Consider the following 24192-nt stretch of genomic DNA (forward strand, 5'->3'; position numbering starts at 1 on the left):
CTCCACCTCTCCGGGAGGGACCTTACAGGTGGAACCGGGAGGAGGGGGAGGAGGACAGGCCCCTCCCCTCCACCACCCGGTCATGTCCCGTCCCGTTTGGGCACAGCACGTGGGGAGGAGGCCATGGAGCAGCGTACCCGTCACCCGCCTCCAATTCTCCACTCAGGCAATTTCTCCTCCCGCCCCAAATCGGAGCCTACCCCGGTCTCAGGAGGACAGGTAGCCGTTCAAACGTTCTCTGTAGCTTCCCTTTTCTTCAATGGATTCACGTCTAAGTTCCACTTTCCCTCCTCTCTGCCGCTCAGGCGTCCCATACTTCTTTCCTCCCCCCCCCCCTTTGCTCATCTGCGGAGCAGCCTCCCTTCCCGCTTGCCCACTCTGTAGCAAGGCTTCCCTTACCCGCTTCAAATTTTTAAAATGGATTTTTCACAAAGGCAGCGGGAGCTTCCTTACACTAGCCTGGTCCACACGGGACGTTGAACAGGAGTCCAAGCTGCCTCGGTTATTTATTTACTTTTTGCATTTATGTCCCACATATTGGTCCCCAAGGAGATCAAGGTGACCTGCATGGTTCTCCCCCTCCTCATTTAAGCCCAGCAACAACCTAGTGAGGTAGGTTAGACTGAGAGGCAGGGACTGGCCCCCAGGGTCTCCCAGCAGGAGCTTCACTGCTGAGTGGGGCTTCAAACCTGGTCTTCCCTGTTTCCTGGTCCGAGAGACTCTAACCCAGGACAGCCCAACTTTTCATACCAAGTGGGCCATAAAAGTACTTCAACACAGAACCCATGGTTGCACACTGCCCTGTTGTGCAGGGGGTGGTGGTGAAGGATGCCAAAATTTGATGCCCCCCCCCAGTGTGCTGCCTTGTAACACCATACAATACTTGTTTTGTTGTTGTTGTTAAAAAATCAACTAATTATCTACTCCTGTACAAGATAAGTGTGTGCACTCATGTACATAGATGATACTCTTGCTGAATACCGTATATTAAGAACCATAGGAGTGTGCAGCTCCGTCAGTTTGTGTACACAGATTGTGCACTCATCTGGATCAGATGTCCTTACTGGCAGAGGCTTTCTCTTCTCTCTACCTGGAGATGCCTTTGGGGGTTGAACCTGAGACCTTCTGCATTCAAGGCAGATGCTCTGCCACGGAGCTACAGCTCTTCTTCTAAGAACAAAACAAGGTACTAGTCCTCATAGATTTGTATTAAGGGTGGATTTGATAAGAACATAGAAAACTGCCTGGTACCATGGGCGTACCCAGGATCAAAACTGGGGGGGGGGGCAGGCAAGCCATGGGGCCCAGCCACGCCCCCCAACCACCCGATTGCCTGGCTGGCGATGACATGGCTGGGATCCCCCTGGAGGCGTGGTCAAAGCCCACGCCCCCCCTGGAGGGGAGGGGGTGGTCACCCCGAGAGAGAGACCGAAAGAGAGGCGGAGAGGAGCCTGGCAAAGGTGGCAGGGGGGAGGAAACATGCGCGCGCTCTCCCTCACACACAACACAACTCAAGCGCTTTCTCTCCCGCTCTTGCCACCACTCAGACTCTGCACCGCTCTTGCTGCGAACACCAAGTTGCGACCACCTATTGCCGCCGAACGTGCCCGCAAGTACAAGGGCGAAGAGGGCGAGAGGAGCCGCTGCAGCAGGCTCCTCTAGCTAGCCTCTTCCTCCTCATGTCACGGTCCGGTCGGCGGGCGTCAGGACCAGAAACAAGATGGTGGTGAAGAAGCAGGAACAGGAGCAGGGCTGAGGGTCCAGCAGCAGGCAGTTGCAGGGTCAAGGAGCAAGGCAGAGATGAAGGTCCACGGGGCAAGAAGCAAGGCGAAGGCTCAAGGAACAAGAAGCAAGGCGAAGGTCCAAGGAACAAGAAGCAAGGCGAAGGTCCAAGGGTCGAGGAGCAAGGCAAAGGCAAAGCAAGGGTCCCAGGAGCAAGGAGCAAGGCGAAGGATCAAGGAACAAGAAGCAAGGCGAAGGTCCAAGGAACAGGAAGCAAGGCGAAGGTCCAAGGGTCGAGGAGCAAGGCGTCGACAAGGCGAGGGTCCAAGGAACAAGACGCAAGGCGAAGGTCCAAGGGTCGAGGAGCAAGGCGTCGACAAGGCGAGGGTCCAAGGAGCAGGAGGCCAGATGCAACCAGGCAGGGATAGCGTTGCTGTGGCAAAGAGCTGAAGGGAAATGCTGGGCTTTTATCCCTCCCAGCTCCTGCCACCAGGTGCAGTGAGATCTCAAGTGGCCTCACCTGGGTGACTACTCCTTGCCTCTCCAGCACAAGCTGATGTCTTCACCTGTGTGGCCACGCCTCGCTTCCCCAGCACAAGCTGAGGCAGGCCCCAGTCCTGCAAGGCACTACAGGCCCCAGAGCCTGACTCCTGCCCATACTCCTGACACCTCAGCATGGAGCGGTCACTCCGGAGCCCAATCCTGTGGCGGAGGCGACCGTGGCAAAGCATGCGCGCGCACCCCCACTCCCTGCTGAAGCAGCTCAGGAGCCGGGTGGGATGGGAAAGAGGCGGGAACGCACGCCTCCTCCTCACGCGATTGGCTGGCTATGATGTCCACGCCCCCCCCGGAGGGGAGGCAGCAGTCACGCGGTTCTCTGCAAACACTTTTCCCCGCCAGCCACTTTTTGCACTGAGAAAAAACAGTGCGAGCTGTAGTTTATACCTTTCCCCCCTCCCTTTTTAGCTTCTGGGGGGGCAGCTGCCCCCCTGCCCCCCCTGGGTATGCCCATGCCTGGTACCAAATCAGATTGTTTTGGGTACAACCAGCTCAGTATTGCCTGTACTGACTGGCAGTGGCTCTCCATGGTTTCAGGCGGGGGACATTCTCATCCCAACCTGGGCTCCACCTGCAAAGTGGGTGCTCTGCCACTGAGTCAGAGTCCTGCAGAGTCCTGCAGAGTGCATAGAGCTTCTCCATTTAAAAGGTCAGAAAGATAAAATCTGTTCCTGATTCCAGGAAGGAAAAGTAGGCAGCAGGATGCTAAAGAGCCATCTGTCCACTGAGCTTTCTTTTCAATCCATCATCAGATGCCTCTTTAGGACTGCTTTGGCATCTATTCGTCCCTTTCAGTCCAATTACCCACCATTCCATTCATTTTTGCCTGGCTCTTTATCACGGACTGCTCTCTGTGTATGAGAATGGGGAGGGGAGGAGGAGGGAGAGAAATGTCTCTGCTAGCTTTTCAGAATCACAGTCTCTCTCATTTTCTCCCCTCTCAACCTCTATCCACACATTTCATTTATTTTTATTTTTTGGGAACAATTCATATATTTTGCAAAGTATGCTTTTCAGCGCCATCTTTTTTTTTTTTTTAAGGGAACCATAGGAGCCAACTCCTAGGGGCATAGCTGCCAAGTTTTCCCTTTTCTCACGAGGAAGCCTATTCAGCATAAGGGAAAATCCCTTTAAAAAAGGGATAACTTGGCAGCTATGCCTAGGGGCCCTGGGGGCTTCGGGCCCCCACAATAAAAGATTTGAGGGGGCCAGGCCCCTGCAAAGTTGATGGGCATTGCCATTCAAATGGTCTTGTGTGCGCTGTGTCATGTGAAGGCGGAGCTTACCTGGGCCCCTGAAGGCACTCCTGAAGGAAAGCACACAAGGTCTGTGTTTCCTTGCTTTTCAAGTCGACCCCCACAGTATATCTTTGCATTCTTAAAATAGTGCAAAGCAGGACAGCATTTGCATCTGAGGTTCAAGCAAAGCTAAGCTAGGAAAAATGAGTTTGGATTGCTTGGATAAGATGTTTGCAGCCTAGGAAGCAAGTCGTGGAGAGGGGGGCAAAAGAGTTTTAGCTCCCCCACCCACAGCCAAATCCAGCGGAGCAGAGCCTCTCCTAGGGAAGGGCGTTAAGAACACCAGAAACAGCTGGAAGGGGAAGGAGTCGGGCGGCAGGGATTCTTTTAATTTTATTGCTTCTTTTTCATGGCTATTTATGTATTTCGGTATTTTATGTATTGCAATGCTGCTGCTATTTTTATTTATTATAATTTAGGTAATGGTTTGTTGTAATTGTTGAGAGCAAGTTTCCATTTAATTGTTATTTGTTGATACTTTGAGCGTTGATTTTGTTGTGAACTATAATAATAATCATAATTATTTGTACCCCACCCCTCTGACTGGTTTGTCCCAGCCACTACATACTAATGGATTATTGAATACTACATTATTTGATATGTTGTTTATTTTAAGTCATATTTTTGCATTGGATTAGATGGTTGTAAGATGTGTGATATTTGTTGCATATTTCCTTGTTTCTTCTGTTTGTAAACCGCCTTGTTGTGAAGCAATACAGAAAAGCGGTATACAAATTATAAGAGAAATGAAATGAAAATGAAATGAAGGTTGTCAGAATAGGACCTGGAGACCAGGGTTCAAAGTGCCTCTCATCCTAGGCTCCCTCACAGAGTTGTTGTGAGGATAAAATGCATTCCACCTTGAGCTTCTTGGAGGAAAGGCAATATAGAAATGGGATTTTTTAAAAATGGGAATGTGAGAGGTTTTGCCATGGTTTGAAGAACCCATAAATCAGGGGGGAGGGAGGTTTAAGTAGAAAGGGTAAGGCAAGTGAAGGATATCTGCCAGTTCAACTCTTCTTCGCCCTTTTTCTTTCATTCTTCGCAGATCCAGAAGTTTGCTTCACAGTCAGCTGAGAGAAAGGGTGACTTCAAAGAGGAAAATCTAGAGTTGCCCCATCACTTTTCCTGCACCCACACAGTTGCTGTGCAATGCAGATCTTCATTCACCCTGAACTAACAACTCTTCAAGGTGTCTTGCAATGTATCTGGGAAAACCAAAGTCACCATCACGACATCAGCTGGAGCAATAAAGCCAAGGTAGGTAGGTTGACTCATAAGGAGCTAAAAACCAAAAACTGAAGACCATTAGGGCAACTGGAATGGCACAAAGGAGTTATCAGGAAAAGTGGGTAAACAAAGCAACCGGGATCTTTTGTGGGCAGGAGTGAGGGGTGGAGATGAAGCTGTGAGTTTGCAACAGGGAATACACTTAAGATGGAATGTGGGAGGAGATAGCAGACATTAGAATAAGTTGCACATGTGTGTGATGAGGTTTCAGAGTGCACAAAGGGCTGCTGAGAAATGAGAAGAAAAAAGGGAGGGGTCATAGGTAAGCACCAGAGCACCTGCTTTGCATGCAGAAGAATATGCCAGGTTCACTTCAAATGCCAGGTTCACTTCTCCAATGGCATCTCCCAGTAGGGCTTAGAGAGATCCCTGCCTGAAACCCTGGAGAGCTGCTGCCAGGCAGTGTAGACAATACTGACTAGATCAGGGGTAGGCAACCTAAGGCCCGGGGCAGGATGCGGCCCAATCACCTTCTCAATCCACCCCACGGACAGTGTGGGAATCAACGTGTTTTTACATGAGTAGAATGTGTGCTTTTATTTAAAATGCATCTCTGGGTTATTTGTGGGGCATGGGAATTCGTTCATTTCCCCCCAAAAAATATAGTCCGGCCCACCACATGGTCTGAGGGAAAGTGGAAAAGGTTGCTGACCCCTCGACTAAATGGACATCTTCCTGTGTTCCTAACATACAGCGACCGACTTGCCCATCTGTGGGAATTCAAAAGAAGAAAAAATACCCTAGTCCATTGCCACCCTTAGGAACAACACAGGTGCCTTGGAACAGGTGGGAAACAGGAGTGAAGAGGAACAAGGCAGGAGTTATGTCAGGCAGGTACAGGTTAATTTTAGGTATCTGAGATTGCTTTATTCCTCTTACCTCCTGGTCCACTTTCCCTTGTGTTGTGTTGTGTTTGCTTAGATTATTAGCCTGTGGAGAAGGGACTGCCTTGTTTTGTATGTAAACTCATTTGGGAACCCCCCCCCCCCAAAAAAAAACTGGTATAAAATCTTCCTTTTCCAGTTTAGAATTTTACATCTGAATTGCTTAATTTTTTAAAAAAATCTAAAGTCGCATAGAAAGTTAGAATCTAGAATCCATTTTGGGGCACTATCTTTATTAGGCCACCAAAATGTCACAAAGGGGAGGTCTGGATATTATTATCTGGAAATGGCCTATGTCTCCAGATTTAAGGACTTAATAAGAGCATTGGTAGATCAGCAAATGTTAAGCAAGTTGGTGTTCATCTTTATCATCTTTGTCATCATCATCATCATTTTATTATTTATATCCCAATCATCTGACTTGGTTGCCCCAGCCACTCTGGGGGGCTTCCAACAGATATTAAAACATCTTACATTAACATCATACAGATCAGATACAGACCAAAATCTTTTTTCCTGCACTTACAGTATCCTTTTCAGAGTGTGGTGACCAGAAATATGGATGTACTCTATTCCAAATGTGGCAGCAGCATAGATTTCTGTAGACATTGCAGTACCAACAGTTTCAACACACAGTACACAAATGTCCCCATTTAGAAGTCAAGAAGAAATCTTTTGATTGCCTCGATAGCTATCGGGGCGCCGACTTGTGCCTCGGCTTATAGGTGCCCAGTGTATGCGACGTGACATCATGATGTGACATCGTGATGTGATGTCATGATGTCACACACACCATGATCTCAGAATCTGACTTCCAGTGCCACCGGAAGTCAGGTTCCAAGGTTTCATGAGGCCTCTGATAGCATCTCCAAGGGCTCGCAAGATGCTTCATGAGACACCGTATGTTGCATCGGGGGCTCTGCAGTGTGGGTGCTGAACACCCACAACTAATTTTTGTGGGTGCTCAGGCCCCCAGGGCTCCCTATAGTTGCTGCCCCTGATACCTATCTTCTTCCACTGTAGAAGGAAGCAAGCCTCCAAATATCAGTAGCTGAGGTCAAGGATGTGGGGTGAGGATAAATAAGAATTTGCAGTTCTCCAAATTTTGCACTGTGGTTTTCCAACCTACCAAATGACTACAAGAATCCAAATATTTGGGGAAGATGTGCATAAAAACAAATATATTAATGAAAACAGTATACAAAAAATGTAATATATTAAAGAGAAATTGCATGCATGCATGTGTGAATGAGTCAAAACTGCATACAAAGATGTGTTCCTTAGGAGAAATTTGCACTAAAATGCTGAAGAATTTTCATGAGGGCTGTTTCTTTTGGGGGGGGATCACAAATTGCTGCAGCAACATGGAAAAAGTGAATTTAATATTAGAAAAATGAGAAAACAGAGAGAACCAAAGCTGACAGAACCTTCTCTCACTAGCTGGGAATTGCAGGTGTACGGGTGCTGATGTGCTCATATCTTGCTTCCAGGCTTCCCACTGGAGTATCTGTTTGGCCACTATGAGAAGGGGATGGTAGACTTGATGGGTTACTGGCCAGATCCAACTCTCAGGCACCTTCTTGCGTTTTTATGCTTTCTGGTTCAGCTACATTTGTGCCTAACTCGGGCCGGTATACCTCGAAAGATGATAATGTGGGGCTGGGAAAGGGGGCTGAAAATAGCAAAAAACACCAAGGCCATTGAGAAGGTTGTTTCCTTCTCAATGACCTTTGGAATCTCTTGCATTTATGAATGCATTAACCAGGGTGAAGGGTTGCTTATTAGTCTTCTCTAGGGAATATCCCAAAACGGCCAAGCAGTTCTCCCTCTACAAATGGCCAGTTTTGAATGCATTGGCATGGTTTGGGATTCTGCGCCTATATCCTACAAGGTTTCTATATGCCACAAAGCCAGATAGGCATGCCTGTTTCCAAAGGGAGCAATGGGAGTGCCCTGGGATAGGATGGCCTACTGCGCAGTGCACTGCAGAACATAGAATAAATGTCTGAAAAATGCTTGCTCTGCTGAGTGACCAGGAGAAAGGGTCCTTCCTTCAAAACAAACTCATAGCATTCCTGTTGAGATTCAACAGGTGCCCGCTACCTGCACTTCCCAGGTACAATTGGAATATTTTTGTTTGTTTGTTCCAGTGGGTTTTCTCAGATGGATAAATGACTTTTAGTATTTGTATAGTTTTAGTTTTGTTCAACATGTATTCAGTTGGGGGATCTGCTGTGTTTTTAATAGTTTTTATTGTACATTGCCTTGAGACAATTGCATAGAAGATTAATGAATAAATGCTAATGATATTAATTATCACCATCTGTCCCCTGAATGGGCTGCTAGTGGCTACTCAACACACCCTCATTCAATGCATTCCACTCACCATTCAGGAACATTTATTTATGTTCATCTGGCCATTTGGAAGGGCCCATGGAAATACATTAGAAAGGGTTGAGATTCTTTTTGTTCTGGCCATTTGAAGACAGTCCCTAAGAATCACCAAGGACACTGGGCCAATCACCGCCCTGATGTTGGGAAGCATGTAGCAGTTGGGGCCTGGCATTCCTTTGGCTATTCAGAAGGAACCAATGTATTCCATTTGCTACTCCCTGATATTGGCTTGACTATCTCCCCAAGGGAAAAGCAAAGACATTTGGAGCTTTGGAGAAGGGTGGGTTATATGTGTGGTGCAGAGAAAGCAGGCAGAGATCATTTTTCACCACCTGCCTCTTTTGCTACTAGAACTCAGGGGCCACCCAATGAAACCAGCCTGCAAGAGGCAGAGAGCAAAGCAAAAGGGGGCATTATTAGCTAGTGGAATCTGCAGCTGCACAAAAGTGGTTTAAAGAGGGCTTGAAGGAGGGGATCCTTATTTTGTTGTGGTGGTTGGTACAACCTTAGATCTGATCCAGCAGGACTCTCCAAATTTTCTTACTAAATTGCCTCATTTCAAAAGCACAAGAAAGGGAAAACCATCTGCAGAAAGCACCTTGATTCATGTCAATTTTGGGCTTTGAATGCGGGGGGGGGGCACTCAAGGCACCATGCCACACCTGGTTTGAGGCTAATCTATATCAGGCATCCCCAAACTGCGACCCTCCAGATGTTTTGGCCTACAACTCCCATGTATTGTAAAATGAGAAGTAGTGGAAATGACAGTAGAAAGCCTCATGACCATCAAGGGCTAACTAATAACCTTTGCAGCATAAATCTGCAGCCTAAATCTGCCAGAATAAATTTTAAGAGACAGATTAAATTGGTATACAACTGTATAACAAAATATTTTTGTATTTACATTAACATAAGGAAACCCTGTTGGGCCAGACCAACGCCCAAACTAGGTCAGAATCCAGTTTCTTGCAAGCTGATGCATCTGGAAGAGACCATAGCTCAGTGGCAGAGCATCTGTCTTGCATGTGAAGGCCACAGGTGTGACCCCTGGCATCTAAGTTGGGCTGGGAATGTCCCCTGCCTGAAACCCTGGAAAGCTGTTGCCAGTCAATGTAGACAAGTACTGAGCCATTGGTTGATTCATTTGTTCCAATGGGATGCCCACAAGAGGGACTTAAGAGGACAACAAGCCCTCGCTGTCATATGTCCACACCATTTGCTAAGCAGACGTAGACTGCTTCTGAAAACAGAGGTTCTATCACAACTCCTAGCTGCTCATCCATCTATCCAAAATTAAATGTAGCAATGGTTTTTCACTGTCAAACAAACATCAACAACATCATCATAAGCAGAATAGAGAGCAGCAAATGTCTGGGGGGGGGGGGATGATGCAATTAAGGATGGGTTTTAACTAGGCATCAAAAGCTACACAGCAAAGTAGCCAAGGCAGGAGATAGGGTTGTAATCACAGTACAATAAAAGACCTACTTCTTGAGTCACCCACTCAATTTCTCACAGGTGTTTAGGGAAGCTTTTAATGTTTAATAGATTATTGTATTTTAATATTCCCCCCCCCCCTACAGTGGCCTCTCAACAAATAGGAGACACTACTGGTTTCCTCCCACTCCTAGGGAGAAAATGGTGGGAGCTTCCCTTTGGGGCAGGCATCCCCAAACTTTGGCCCTCCAGATGTTTTGGACTATAATTCCCATCATCCCTCACAACTGGTCCTGTTAGCTAGGGATCATGGGAGTTGTAGGCCAAAACATCTGGAGGGCCGCAGTTTGGGGTTGCCTGCTCTGGGGTCTCCTGGGGTCTGCACATACTAGGTGTGATTTAAAGCAGGCTGCCACCCCACAAATGCCTTTGATTCTCACTTCAACTGTCCGGTAAGCCTGATTTGATTCCACTGCCCTTATTCCCAATGTAGACATTCACTCACTCCCTTTCTTCCCTGGAGGGGGCCCCACCATTTTGTACTTTGCCTCAGGTCCCAGATGTCTTGGTTCACCCCCCCCCTCCCACACATGGCAGATTGGGCTCATCCACCTGGGAAGGGAGCCCATCTAGGAGACGGAAAACCTTGATTTTAAACCTCCACTGCCTTGCAAGGTATCTTCAGGAGAAGAAAAGGCTAAGGAATAAACCTACAGAAATCTGGAGTCTCTAAGAAGGGTTGGATGGTGCCTTGTACATCACCTTCTGGCAACTCTTGCAGCCAAACTGGTGCCAAATGTCTTGCTCTGCTTTCCTTTGGACCACATCAACCTGGCTGAGAGGGAGGACATTGTCTGGGGAGTCCAGGATCTCCCTACATGTTGCCCAGGTTTGTGCCTTGAGGAGGTCACTTCGGTGCTGCTCACGCAGCAGTTTGACTTCCTCCACAGAGTCATGGGGAGGAATTTCTACTGCTAAGGAGCTGCCACAGAACAATGATATTGAAGCCCTACTCCTCAGGTGGATAACAAACAGCCCTTAGGCTTACAACAATCCCAGGCGTGGTGGAAGGTTGTTGTTGATGTTGTTGTTTTAAAAAACACTCTATTGGCATCTTGCCTTAATGACTTGGAAGGCTCCTCTGAGATAATCTGTATTTACTTGGCAACACAGCCTGATGCCAACCACAGACTGTGCTCATCCCTGCTTAGCAGGATGAAAGTATATTTTGCAATGTTAATGATGTCATGCTACTGTGGTGTTTCATTCCTTTTTTTAAAAAAGGCACAACCACAAGGTGCCCAGAAAGCAAAGGGTCAACCCTACAAGATAAACAGAATTTAATCCGCTTAGGGGGTGGGAGGAACCTGGGTGCCATGGGGATATTTACATTATTTCCTTCTTTTAAAAAATATAACCAGTGTGTGTAACCAGGCTGGCAACTGCAAGGCTATGGTGACTGCTGTGAAATAGACTTCTGGCATTTTCTCTCGGTGGAGAGGGGTGGGCTTGGCCTTACAAGAAAGAGTCTGAAAGCCAGTTCAAGCAGGATTTGGAGTTATGGGGGTGAGGAGGAATCAAACTGCTATTATTATTCACTTTCTACACAGTTGTCTCAAGGCAATGTACACTAGAACCTGCAAAAACAGCCTAGTTAGAAATAGGAAAAAACAGCAGATTTAAAACAAAAACAAAACCATACAAAGTATTCAACTCACAGTGAAGACCCATTTATCCAGCTGGGAAAGACTGTTAGAACAACAACAACAACAACAACAACAACAACAACAACAACAACAACAACAACAACAACAACTGCCCTCAGTTGTTTTTGGAATCTGGCAGTTAGAGTACTGGGTTGAGACTGGGAGACCAGGGTTCAAATCCCCACTCAAACATGAAGCTCACTGGGTGTGACCTTGGGCCAGTTGCTCAAGCTCCTTGGAGAAAAAGGTGGGATATAAATGTAAGCAAAGAGATAACAAATAAATAAATGTTCATTCAGAAGCAAGCCCCAAGGTGCTCAGCGGCTGTTATCCCCAGGAATGGTTGTGTTGGGATTACAGCCTTAAATTCATGTGACTGGCAGATTAACCAGCTGATTAAGTAACAAAACGTTTAGTCAATTAACTGGGGGAGGCCAGTTCCCGGCTGCAAGTGATGCTGAAAGCGAAGGGAAAAGCTTGTTGTTTTTGTGCCATGGAGTTGTGACATTTAGGAGGGGGGAGTCCCCACCCTTCTAATAACCAAACATGAATGAGAAAAGGAAAATTCATAATTGATTCTTCTAAGAATAAGTGGCAGCTGCTGTTTATAGATCTGTAAGTTATCTTTCCTAGCTTTGTAACACTTTCCCCAATATATTAGTTAAACTGTGGCACTCACACCCACCGGAAGAGTTAGTTATGGCCACCAACTTGGATGGTTTTAAAAGGGGGTTGGACAAATTCATGGAGAAGGCTATTGGGGGCTGCCAGTAGCTTCTAGCAGTGATGGCCGTGCTCCACTTCCACAGTCAGGCTTTGGCTACCAGTTTCTGGAAACCACAAGTGGGGAGAGTGGTCTGGTTCTATGTTCCTGTTTCCAGGCTTCCCACAGGCCCCTGGTTGGCCACTGTGAGAACTGGAAGGTGGACTAGATTGGCCTCCGTTGGCCTAATCCAGCAGGCCATCTGTGTTCTTATGCTTAAGAGACCTTTGTCTCAGGGGTTTCAAAATAGCACTTCCTTTTTTTCACTGCACCTTCTGCCCTCTTGCCTAGGACAAGAGACAAGTATGCCAGCCAACTTGTTTCTGATTTCACCCAAACACTTTCAGACAGGTTCTTATCCCTTGACTTGCAGGTGGAAAATGCAAGATCCACAGAGTAAATCAGCTTGTTGGGCAAGTCTGCCCACATGCCACACATGGAAGTGAGGTGTCCCTTAACAGGAAATCTTCCCTGAAAAGTGCTGGCAGGAGCAATGAGTGCATGCCAGGGCCTTAGATGCCATTGTGGTGGAGATGAGTGACTGTCTTAGAAGACCAGGCTGGGCACCCCGTCTGACGTATGGAAGAGACAGCTCTTACACAAGCAGGTTGGCAGAAGGAGAACACCCAGGTCAAACAGTATGTGTCAAGGGGTGCTGGCCAGGTGATGGAATTGCAGAGCTGAGCGACTGTCAAGATAAGGTTAGTTCAGCAGAAACACAGAGAGTTCCAAGTTTCTTCCAGGCCAAACGGGTGTGCCTGGCATTCCAATTCTCCTCTAGACATAGTTTCAGGAGTTACCTTAAGCAGAACAAAGGTACATGTGTATTCAGACTCTGACCAAAGATAACCCCAGTTCTGAATAACCATCAATTTTGTCATATGAGATAGCTTTGGTTCATATAAGATAGCTTAATGAAGATGTTGAGCCAGTATGCAGTGGCTGTTGAAAAGGCAAATTCCATGCTAGGGATCATTAGGAAGAGAATTGAAAATAAAACAGCAGATATCATTAATGCCATTATAGAAATCTATGGTGCAACCAAATTTGGAGTCATGTGGACAGTTCTGGCCGACTCGCCTCAAAAAGGCTATTGTGGAGTTGGAAAAGGTTCAGGTAAGGACAACTGAAAAATAATCAAGGGGATGGGGGTGACTCCCCTTTGAAGACACGTTGTAGCATTTGAGACTTCTTAGTTTAGAGAAAAAGTGAGTAAGGAGCAGCGTGACAGAAGTTTGTGAAATTATGCTTGGCATGGAGAAAATGGGTAGAGAAAAGTTTTTCTCCCTCTCTCATAACACTGGAACTCATGGACATCAAATGAAGCTGAATCCTGGAAGATTTAGGAAAGATAAAAGACAGTATTTTTTTTAAGCAGCACATAGTCTAACTGTGGAACTTGCTCCACCAGAAGGAAATCAACTAGGGTGGCCGGGAGGGCTATGCTCTACCGCCACAGTCAGAGGCTGGGTGCCCCACTAGGGAGGGGAAAGTGCTCTTTTACTTGAATCCTGCGTCTAGGTTTTCCACTGGGGCATCTGGTTGGCCACTGTGAGAACAGCAGACTCTCCAAGTGTCCCTATTTTCCAGGGATGTCCCTGATTTAGAGAAGCTGTCCCAGTTTCTGATTTGATTGTGGAATGGAATATCCCTATTTTCATTGGAGAAGTGTTGGAGGCTATGGAACAGGATGTTGGGTCATTTGCTAGATCCAGCAGACTATTTTTATGTTCTTGTGGCAGTTACAACCATTACAACACAATGGCTAAGGACAGTTTAAAACAACTTACGGCCACAGAAATAAGGCGAGTCCTGAAATAGACATCGAAGGGGCCCACAGATGTGTCTTTAGCATCTTTCCATATTATTTTAACCAATAATAGATTTTAGGCACAATTTACCCCAATGAATGTGTTTTTGTACACATTACTTGGCTGAAGAAGTGCAGTGCAGAATTTGGAGAATCTGGAAGGAAAGCCGTGTTTTGGTTCATGTGCAAATCAGACAGATTTGCCTTGGAATGCAAGTAAGCCGGATTTCTCCCCATCCTTCTCATCCTTGACATCAGCCCAGCTGAGCATCATTGGACTTGGCAATGATACAGAGGAACAGGCTGCCCCTGCTTGCTGCCATAATGGAGATGATGCAGCAGAGGAGGGTGCACAGACCGCTTTGCATTATGGTGCAGAACATGTCTGGGGTCACTGGGATTAGAGATGGCAACAGTGGCCAAGCCTTTCCCCCCCAGCCAAAGGGCCCCCTGCCTCCCATCTGGGGCTAGTGTGACAGTAGTGGCTGTGGCCACTGCCAACTCCCACAAACACCTCACATGCACACATCAGAGCACCACAGTGACCAGCCGGCAACCCCTCAGCAAAGGACAAGGGCCTGGGGGGACACTTTCCTCCCCATCGCAGCATTGGGATGGGCAGAGTGCTTGAAATCTCTTTGCTCAGCCCAGGGCCGAGATGGGGAGGAAAACTGCAACCACTCTGCTCTTCAGATAGGAGGCAAGGGGACTTGCTGTTACTTATGAGATACTCAAGGCCACTATCGTCCACCTCCTTCTTCCAAAATTCCTGGATCTGGGCAGTGCAAGGATTCTTCCATGAATCATTCTTTTAATTTCCCCAGGCAGTTTCAGATTTTGATTGACTCACAGTTCTGGGAATGTTGAACCTTCCCCTTGTTCCTGTGCTGTTACATAAACAGCTGTTCAGTAGTTGATGGGGGAAGTTTCTCTAGGGTGTCTCAGTCCAACCATCTAGTTTCCAACACATTCCCATCTAATGCCGGGGGAGAGAGAGAGAGAGAGAGAGAGTTGGGAATGTGGCAAAAATACTTCCTAAAGCCTTTGGCCACAGAATTGTTGTTGTTGTTTAGTCGTTTAGTCGTGTCCGACTCTTCGTGAGCCCATGGACCAGAGCACGCCAGGCACTCCTGTCTTCTACTGCCTCCCGCAGTTTGGTCAAACTCATGTTCGTAGCTTTGAGAACATTGTCCAACCATCTCGTCCTCTGTCGTCCCCTTCTCCTAGTGCCCTCCATCTTTCCCAACATCAAGGGCTTTTCCAAGGATTATTCTCTTCTCATGAGGTGGCCAAAGTATTGGAGCCTCAGCTTCACGATCTGTCCTTCCAGTGAGCACTCAGGGCTAATTTCCTTAAGAATGGATAAGTTTGATCTTCTTGCAGTCAAGAGTCTCCTCCAGCGCCATAACTCAAAAGCATCAATTCTTCGGCGATCAGCCTTCTTTACGGTCCAGCTCTCACTTCCATACATCATTACTGGGAAAACAATAGCTTTAACCTTACGGACCTTTGTAGGCAAGGTGATGTCTCTGCTTTTTAAGATGCTGTCTAGGTTTGCCATTGCTTTTCTCCCAAGAAGCAGGTTTCTTTTCATTTCGTGACTGCTGTCACCATCTGCAGTGATCATGGAACCCAAGAAAGTAAAATCTCTCACTGCCTCCATTTTCCCCCTTCTATTTGCCAGGAGGAGATGGGACCAGTGGCCATGATCTTGGTTTTTTTGATGTTGAGCTTCAGACCATATTTTTCACTCTCTTCTTTCACCCTCATTAAAAGGTTCTTTAATTCCTCCTCACTTTCTGCCATCAAGGTTGTGTCATCAGCATATCTCAGGTTGTTGATATTTCTTCTGGCAATCTTCATTCCGGCTTGGGATTCATCTAGTCCAGGGGTTCCCAAACTAAGGCCCGGGGGCCGGATGTGGCCCAATTGTCTTCTAAATCTGGCCCGAGGATGGTCCGGGAATCAGCATGTTTTTACATGAGTAGAATGTGTCCTTTTATTTAAAATGCATCTCTGGGTTATTTGTGGGGCATAGGAATTTGTTCATATTTTTTTTCAAAATATAGTCTGGCCCCCCACAAGGTCTGAGGGACAGTGGAAAGGCCCCCTGCTGAAAAAGTTTGCTGACCCCTGATCTAGTCCAGCCTTTCGCATGATGAATTCTGCATATAAGTTAAATAAGCAGGGAGACAATATACAGCCTTGTTGTACTCCTTTCCCAATTTTGAACCAATAAGTTGTTCCATATCCAGTTCTAACTGTAGCTTCTTGTCCCACATAGAGATTTCTCAGGAGACAGATGAGGTGATCAGGCACTCCCATTTCTTTAAGAACTTGCCAAAGTTTGCTGTGGTCGACACAGTCAAAGGCTTTTGCATAGTCAATGAAGCAGAAGTAGACGTTTTTCTGGAACTCTCTAGCTTTCTCCATAATCCAGTGCATGTTTGCTATTTGGTCTCTGGTTCCTCTGCCCCTTCAAAATCCAGCTTGCACTTCTGGGAGTTCTCAGTCCACATACTGCCTAAGCCTGCCTTGTAGAATTTTAAGCATAACCTTGCTAGCGTGTGAAATGAGCGCAATTGTGCGGTAGTTGGAGCCTTCTTTGGCACTGCCCTTCTTTGGAATTGGGATGTAGACTGATCTTCTCCAATCCTCTGGCCACTGCTGAGTTTTCCAAACTTGCTGGTATATTGGGTGTAGCACCTTAACAGCATCATCTTTTAGAATTTTAAATAGTTCAGCTGGAATATCATCACTTCCACTGGCCTTGTTATTAGCAGTGCTTTCTAAGGCCCATTTGACTTCGCTCTCCAAGATGTCTGGCTCAAGGTCAGCAAGCACACTACCTGGGGTGTACGAGACCTCCCTATCTTTCTGGTATAATTCCTCTGTGTATTCTTGCCACCTCTTCTTGATGTCTTCTGCTTCTGTTAGGTCCTTACCACTTTTGTCCTTTATTATGGTAATCTTTGTACGAAATGTTCCTTTCATATCTCCAATTTTCTTGAACAGATCTCTGGTTTTCCCCATTCTATTGTTTTCCTCTATTTCCTTGCATTGCTCATTTAGGAAGCCCTATTCTGGCCACAGAATCCAATTGTCTTTGGGTATCGATCCAGGAGCAAGGTATATTTCATGGGGCAAGATGTTCCATAAAGTAGCTCGGCTTTAGCTAACCTGAGTTGTAGTTCAAAACATCTGGGAGGCACCAGGCTGGGAACGTCGCTGAGATATGAATGTTATTGTGGGAAGACAGAAGCTAGTGGCTCACCAGGTATGGGGCTGCCACTGAAAAGGCTTCCATATCCAGCTGGAATTTGCTCCATTTACCTATGTGGGTGGATGTGTTAAATCTCAAGCTGTTCAACAAGAGCAAATCATAGAATCATAGAGTTGGAAGAGACCACAAGAGCCATCCAGTCCAACCCCCTGCCAAGCAGGAAACACCATCAAAGCATTCTTGACATATGACTGTCAAGCCTCTGCTTAAAGACCTCCAAAGAAGGAGACTCCACCACACTCCTTGGCAGCAAATTCCACTGCCGAACAGCTCTTACTGTCAGGAAGTTCTTCCTAATGTTTAGGTGGAATCTTCTTTCTTGTAGTTTGAATCCATTGCTCAGTGTCCGCTTCTATGGACCCGCAGAAAACAACTTTTCTCCCTCCTCTATATGACATCCTTTGATATATTTGAACAGCGTTCATTTCTAGGTGCTCACAGACCGTTTGCTTAATGATCTGCTCTAGAATCTTTCCTGGTATTGAGGTCAGGCTGACTGGGCGGTAATTGTTTGGGTCCTCTCTTTCCCCCTTTTTGAATATAGGGACAACATTTGCCCTCCTCCAGTCTGCTGGAACTTCACCTGTTCTCCAGGAATTCTCAAAGATAACTGCCAGTGGTTCTGAAATCACCTCTGCCAGTTCTTTTAATACTCTTGGATGTAGTTCATCTGGCCCTGGAGAATTGAATACATCTAAACTAGCCAAGTATTCTTGCACCACCTCCTTACTTGTTCGGGGCTGTGTTTCCCCTGCTGAATTATCTGCTCCATATTCTTCAGGTCGGGCATTGTTTCTTTTTTGGAGAAGACTGAGGCAAAGAAGGTATTGTGGAGTTCTGCCCTTTCTGTGTCCCCTGTTCGCATTTCACCATATTCTCCTCTAAGTGACCCCACTGTTTCCTTGTTCTTCCTCTTGCTACGGACATACTCATAAAAGCCCTTTTTGTTGCTTTTAACCTCTCTAGTAACCTGAGTTCATTCTGTGCTTTAGCTTTTCTGACTTTGTCTCTACACATGCTGGCTATTTGTTTGAATTCCTCTCTGGTGATTTCCCCCTTTTTCCATTTTTTGTACATATCCCTTTTAAATCTTAACTCAGTTAAAAGTTCTTTAGATAGCCACCCTGACTTCTTTAGGCACCTTCCATGTTTCCATCTCATTGGTATTGCCTGAAGTTGTGCTTTTAATACCTCCCTTTTAACAAACTCCCAACCATCATGAACTCCCTTCCCTTTTAGTATTGCTGTCCATGGGATCTCACCCAGCGTTTCCCTAAGTTTTCTGAAGTCGGCTTTCTTAAAGTCTAGGATTTGAGTCTTAGTATGCTTGGTTGCTCCTTTCCGCTGTATAATAAACTCCAAAAGAGCATGATCACTCCCACCTAATGATCCTGCCACTTCTACCCTTTTGAGTCAGATCCTTGGCACATCCAGGCCAGTATCAGCAACACTGATTGGCAGCAGCGCTCCAGCATCACAGACAGCTGGAAGCCCCCTTTTCCATCCTTAGATGGTGGCTTAACTGGAGAAGTGCATTTTTTCCTGAAATGCTTCCTTCTTTTCCTTCTTATGGTCCTCAGTGCATCCTCTGAGTTGTGTGGTTAACAGAGTTGTTTTTCTGGTGATGCAACCATTTTTATTTTTATTTTTTTTAAGTATTACTCTAAACTTGCCTAGCTAGTATTGCAATACATAGCACGCAAACCTGTTCAGCAACAGCAACATGCGTGCGGTAGAAACTGAGGCTATAATTCAATAGATTATTTGCCAAGGTGACTGCTTCCTTTTGTGGTCCTTATTTGCGAGATTATTTGCCAAGGTGACTGCTTCCTTTTGTGCTCCTTTGGTCACCTTCCTTATTGTTTTTATGCAATACATGTTGAAGAATAGTTCCCCCATCTAAGAAAATTATGGACTCCTTTGCAATAGTCATCAATGAATGCAGATATAGTATAGAAATATCTCAGCTTGCCAATACAACTGTTGCATTCTAAATTAATAGGGAGCAAGCTTTGGAGTTCACCAGCACTCTTCATCAGACTGTATGGGTAGCCAACATGGTGTGTTCCAAATATTGTTGGACTACAAACTCCATCAGCTTCAGCCAGCATGAGCAGCCGTCAAAGAAGATGAGAGTTGTAGTGCAACATTAACGTCATGGCATTTTCACTTGACAGAGTTCCAGAGCAGGGGAATGAAATCCTCACCCCCACATCTTGTAGAAGGTCAGCTCTAAGGGGCTCAGGCTTCAATTTGCTCTGCCCTTCAGGAGTGCCAACTTGAATAAAATATGGGGGGGGTAAGCCCCACCCTGCATAATCAATCACATGACGCAGTGCATGCACACCATTTGAATGGCAATGCCCATCAACTCGGGGGGGGGGGCTCAAATATTTTTTGGGAGGGGGCATAGATCCTTCAGCTCCTTCACCAGCAGCACCCTGGAGAAGCAATGTTGCCTAGGCTTCCAGCTGCCTTTCAGGCTGCCCCCTCCCCCATCTCTCCCAGGGTTACAGGAGCAGAGCAGGAAACAAGCTGAAAAACAGTTTCAAGGCTGTTTACCAACAGATTGGTTAGATCAAGATTGTGTGCATTAATTGATGCTTTAGTAATATCTGACATTTAGTGAGATAGCATATCAAATTTCTGCTCAAGCAGAGCTGGGGCTGCTCTCCCGTCCAAGGCCAGTGCCCACCTTTTTTTTTGTTACTGTACTCATCTGAGTCTCTGTCCTCCTCCATTGTGGCAGACACTTCCCCACCTTTTTGCTCTTTCATATTGCCTTTGGCCATGTCAGCATCTGAGGGCTCCTCTGAAGACTCAGGCAGAGCTCCCTTTACTTCTTCCTGAAGATCTAACGTTGCTGAGGCTGTGTAAAACTTTTTGATTAGATGTCAATAGGATCCACCACGGGCATAGAATGGGGGTGTGAGCCAGGCGTCCCTGCACAGTGAGTCCCATCCCACCCTGCTCTGCTGCTGCGTCCCCAGCTGCCTGGCCAGCATCAGGAGGGATTTGCCCACCAAGAGCTGCTGCATTGGTTGACCGGCCTCCACTCCGCATGTGTTGGCAGGGGCACAGCCCCGCTTGGCTCAGGTGGCCAGGGCTGAGCTGGCTTACGGGCTCCATGAACCCTCTGCACTTGGTGGACGTGTGCTCAGCAGTGTTGGTGGTGATGGCTGGCCTGGCACAGTGGCTTCGGTGGCCCTTCCCAGCGCGCACACACATGCGTCCCAGGTGTCAAAAAGGACACAACACTGCTGGGAGCCAGTCTGCCTAGATTCTGTCCCAGAGTGATTGGAGACAAAGAGCTATGCTTCCATTTCACTTTCCACCCTAGGATTCTGTTTGGCACTGCAGACGCTCCATTGTGTCAGGAGCAAGGAGCCATCCCTGGAGGACACTGTACCCATCCACCCATGACACCAACAGCTTAAAGGGGAAGAAATGCTGGTCTGATGTGAATGATTTTTGGACTAGGGGGAGGTTGAGGTTTTGTTTATTTGTTAAGTAGAGGACCTGAGTGTTGCTGCTATTATTATTATTATTATTATTATTATTATTATTAGGGTATGTTTTATATGGACATTATGGTCTCAACTCGCTGGTAGTTAGAAAGACAAAGACCAGAGTTGGGGTTTGTGTGTGCAACCTAGAAGCAAGCAGGCTGCAGGCTGGGCAGCTGGGAGGCAGAGCCATGCCTGATTTCTGTTGAAATCCAAGACTGTGGCTAGGGGAGAAGCAAGATCTTCTGGGGTGTTAATGTTGTGAACCCCTCCGTCATAGGCTCAGGTGGTATATACAGTTGTGCCTCGCTTAACAAATGCCCTGCTTAATGAAATTTCCGCTTAACGAAAGGATTTTTTGAGCAGAGCTTGCCTCGCTAGACGAATGCGTTTTACGAAACATTCGTCTAGCGAATCGCGGTTTCCCATAGGAATGCATTGAAATTCAATTAATGCGTTCCTATGGGCAAAAAAAAGTCGAAAAAAATACAGTGCATTCCTATGGGATTCGCTAGACGAATTTTTTGCTATAAGAAAAGACCCGTGGAACGAATTAATTTCGTCTAGCGAGGCACCACTGTATGTGCAAATAACCCATATATCATGAAGACACCCAGTGCCAGATTTACGTATAAGCTATAGCTTAGGGCCCCACTCTCTTGGGCCCCCCCAAAAAATTAAAGGAAAAAAACTGGATGTACATTTCCAAAATATAAGATAAAAAAAACAAATAAAACAAAGCCTATATATATTGTTATGTGCAAATGGCTTTAGATACCTACAGTGGTACCTCGGTTTAGAACCACAATTGGTTCCGGAAGTCTGCACTTAACCTGAAGCGTACTTAACCTGAAGCGAACTTTCCCATTGAAAGTAATGGAAAGTGGATTAATCCGTTCCAGATGGGTCCGCGGTGTTTGTAAACCGAGGTGTTTGTAAACCGAGGTGGTTGTAAACCGAGGTATGACTGTATTAGATCCATAAATTACCATTTAGCATATATTCAATACAAAAAAAACAGTGACAATTTGTTGCTGACAAAGGACAGCTGGACATATAAAGGGCCCCATTACCTTCAGTAGCTTAGGGCCTCATCAAACCTCAATCCGGCCCTGAAGACACCACAATTGCCACTGAGCCACATTCTCGAAGGAAATATGAACCCTGGGTAAGCACCTGGAACCCTTGGAATCTTGCACCACTCAAGAGATTATGGTGGCCTGCAGCTATACTATTAAAGGGATTCTAAATACTATGAAAGCCAGAGTTACTAGGATGGCCTTTCCCTAAAAGAGATGAGCATGGGCCGATCTGCACAACTTTCAACAACCTGGCATGGCACCCCAGATATTTTGCTTGGGGCTGCTGTAAGTTGTCATTGATAAGGGAAAGGAACAATGAGGAAATGGAGATTAGTGTAGGTGTGCAAGAGAGTGTACAGACTTGCTGCTCCAGATGATAAGGAAATGGTGAATAAGGGTAAGGGCGTACAAAAAGATGCACTGCCTGATGACAAAGATGATGAGACATTAACAGACCCTTCCCCACCAAGAGTGAGTTTGGGATGTTGGGGGGTGGGATATTTTCATAAAACTGTATTTTGATTATTCTGTTTTCTTTTGAGTCTATGGCCTAGCTAAACTGAAAGAGCCTGTACCAGCCTCTTACAGTACAGAACTAGCTGCTTTTAGGTACTGTAAGTAGCTAATGTCCGTTACAGAACATTGAAAAGAATAAACTGTTAGAATCTATGGTGCACAAAAAGAGAATTAGCTGGACACAGCAATTGTAATTAATCTTGAATTGTTTTGCAGACAGATGAAAGGCGACATTGGAAGACTTTTAACAAACAGGAAAATTGGTTAAAGCCTTAACAGAGAAAGACGCTGAAAAATGGTTAGATGTAATCACATGATATTATGGTGAGGGCTGATCTGAAGAGCCAAATGACTTTGATTGGTTCAGGATGGTGACACTGGGTTGCAACAGCTAAGATTGCTGTGATCCTTTGAGTAGTGAATAGAAATGACCAATCTGGAAGTGTAAAAAAAAGAAAACCAATGGCTTTGGATGTGGTTCTTTGCAGCCTCCTCTTTACTTTTGGGGCTGTCCCTGTTTGCATTTGTATTTCAATAAAGGCCTACCTTCTCAGGGTAGGGATACTGGAGTGGCTTGCCAGTTCCTTCTCCAGGTGGATCACGTTTAGTCAAAACTCTCCACTATGACCTGTCCATCTTGGGTGGCCCTGCATGGCATAGCTCATAGCTTCTCTGAGTTATTCAAGCCCCTTCGCCACAACAAGGCATTGATCCATGAAGGGGAAACCACAGAGCCTAGGGCTTGCCAATCAGAAGGTAAGTAGTTTGAATCCCTGTGATGGGGTGAGTTCCTGTTGCTCGGTCCCTGCTCCTCCCAACCTAGCAGTTTGAAAGCACATCAAAGTGCAAGTAGATAAATAGGTAGGAAGGTAAACGGCATTTCCATGCACTGCTCTGGTTTGCCAGAAATGGCTTAGTCATAGCTGGCCCTGGCCACATGACCCGGAAGCTGTACGCCGGCTCCCTTGGCCAATAAAGCGAGATGAGCACCACAACCCCAGAGCTTCTCCACCCCCATTGTTCTGCTCGGACACTGAGGTACAGCGCCGAGGGCCTTCTGGCGGTTCCCTCGTTGCGAGAAGCCATGTTACAGGGAAGCAGGCAGAGGGCCTCCTCAGTAGTGGCACCCGCCCTGTGGAACACCCTCCCACCAGATGTCAAAGAGAAAAACAACCACTGAACTTTTAGAAGACATCTGAAGGCAGCCCTGTTTGGGAAAGCTTTTAATGTTTAATAGATTATTGTATTTTAATATTCCGTTGAAGGCCGCCCAGAGTGGCTGGGGAAACCCAGTCAGATGGGCGGGGTATAAATATTACTACTACTACTACTACTACTACTACTACTACTGGACCTAACAGTCCAGATGAACATTTTACCTACCATCCATGTTTTAAGCTTAGGATGGCTTTAAACTGTTTTCAGCTGTGCTGTGTTTGATTTCCATCAAGTTACTTTGAGACATTCGATTGCAAAAAGCAACTGATAAAAGTAATAAATAATAATATAATAATAAATAAAATCACTATAAAAATTCTATACAGTCTGAAGATTGATGGGGAATCTTATATAAAACATTTAAATAAACTTATATAAAATATAAAGCTCTGTCTACTCCTCCTCCCCAAGAAATAAATATTACCTGTGTGCCAGACCAAGACAAATCTACAATGTCCAAAATTTAAAAATACATTTATAGATATAGATACATTATTTTTTGCCCACCTTTAATCATAATGCCCCAGTGTGGATTATACCAACATTGTTGGTATAATGCACAGTTAGGAAACAGGGAAAACTATTATAATGATACAACAAGTAAAGACCATTCCAGAGTGGAACAAAACAGTTATAGACAAAAGAGGAGGGTCTCACAAAACAAAACACATTTTCTGTCAAAGGCAAGGGTAGAAGGGGCCTCTCTTATATTGGAATCAGACTCC

At 46.0% G+C, this 24192-nt stretch overlaps 1 long non-coding RNA gene across 2 annotated transcripts; it reads left to right on the plus strand.

Moving 5' to 3' along the window:
• The first annotated feature begins 114 nt into the window (after positions 1-114).
• Positions 115-23396, plus strand: LOC118078619 (uncharacterized). 2 transcript variants are annotated; one of them, XR_009557010.1, is made up of 3 exons: positions 115-219; positions 4627-4838; positions 22466-23396. It is a non-coding gene; the product is annotated as an uncharacterized LOC118078619 (long non-coding RNA). The 2 variants fall into 2 exon arrangements; XR_009557009.1 differs by having other exon boundaries at positions 124-1186.
• The last annotated feature ends 796 nt before the right edge of the window (positions 23397-24192 follow it).

Source organism: Zootoca vivipara, chromosome Z (assembly GCF_963506605.1).
Source record: "Zootoca vivipara chromosome Z, rZooViv1.1, whole genome shotgun sequence".
Taxonomy (NCBI): domain Eukaryota; kingdom Metazoa; phylum Chordata; class Lepidosauria; order Squamata; family Lacertidae; genus Zootoca; species Zootoca vivipara.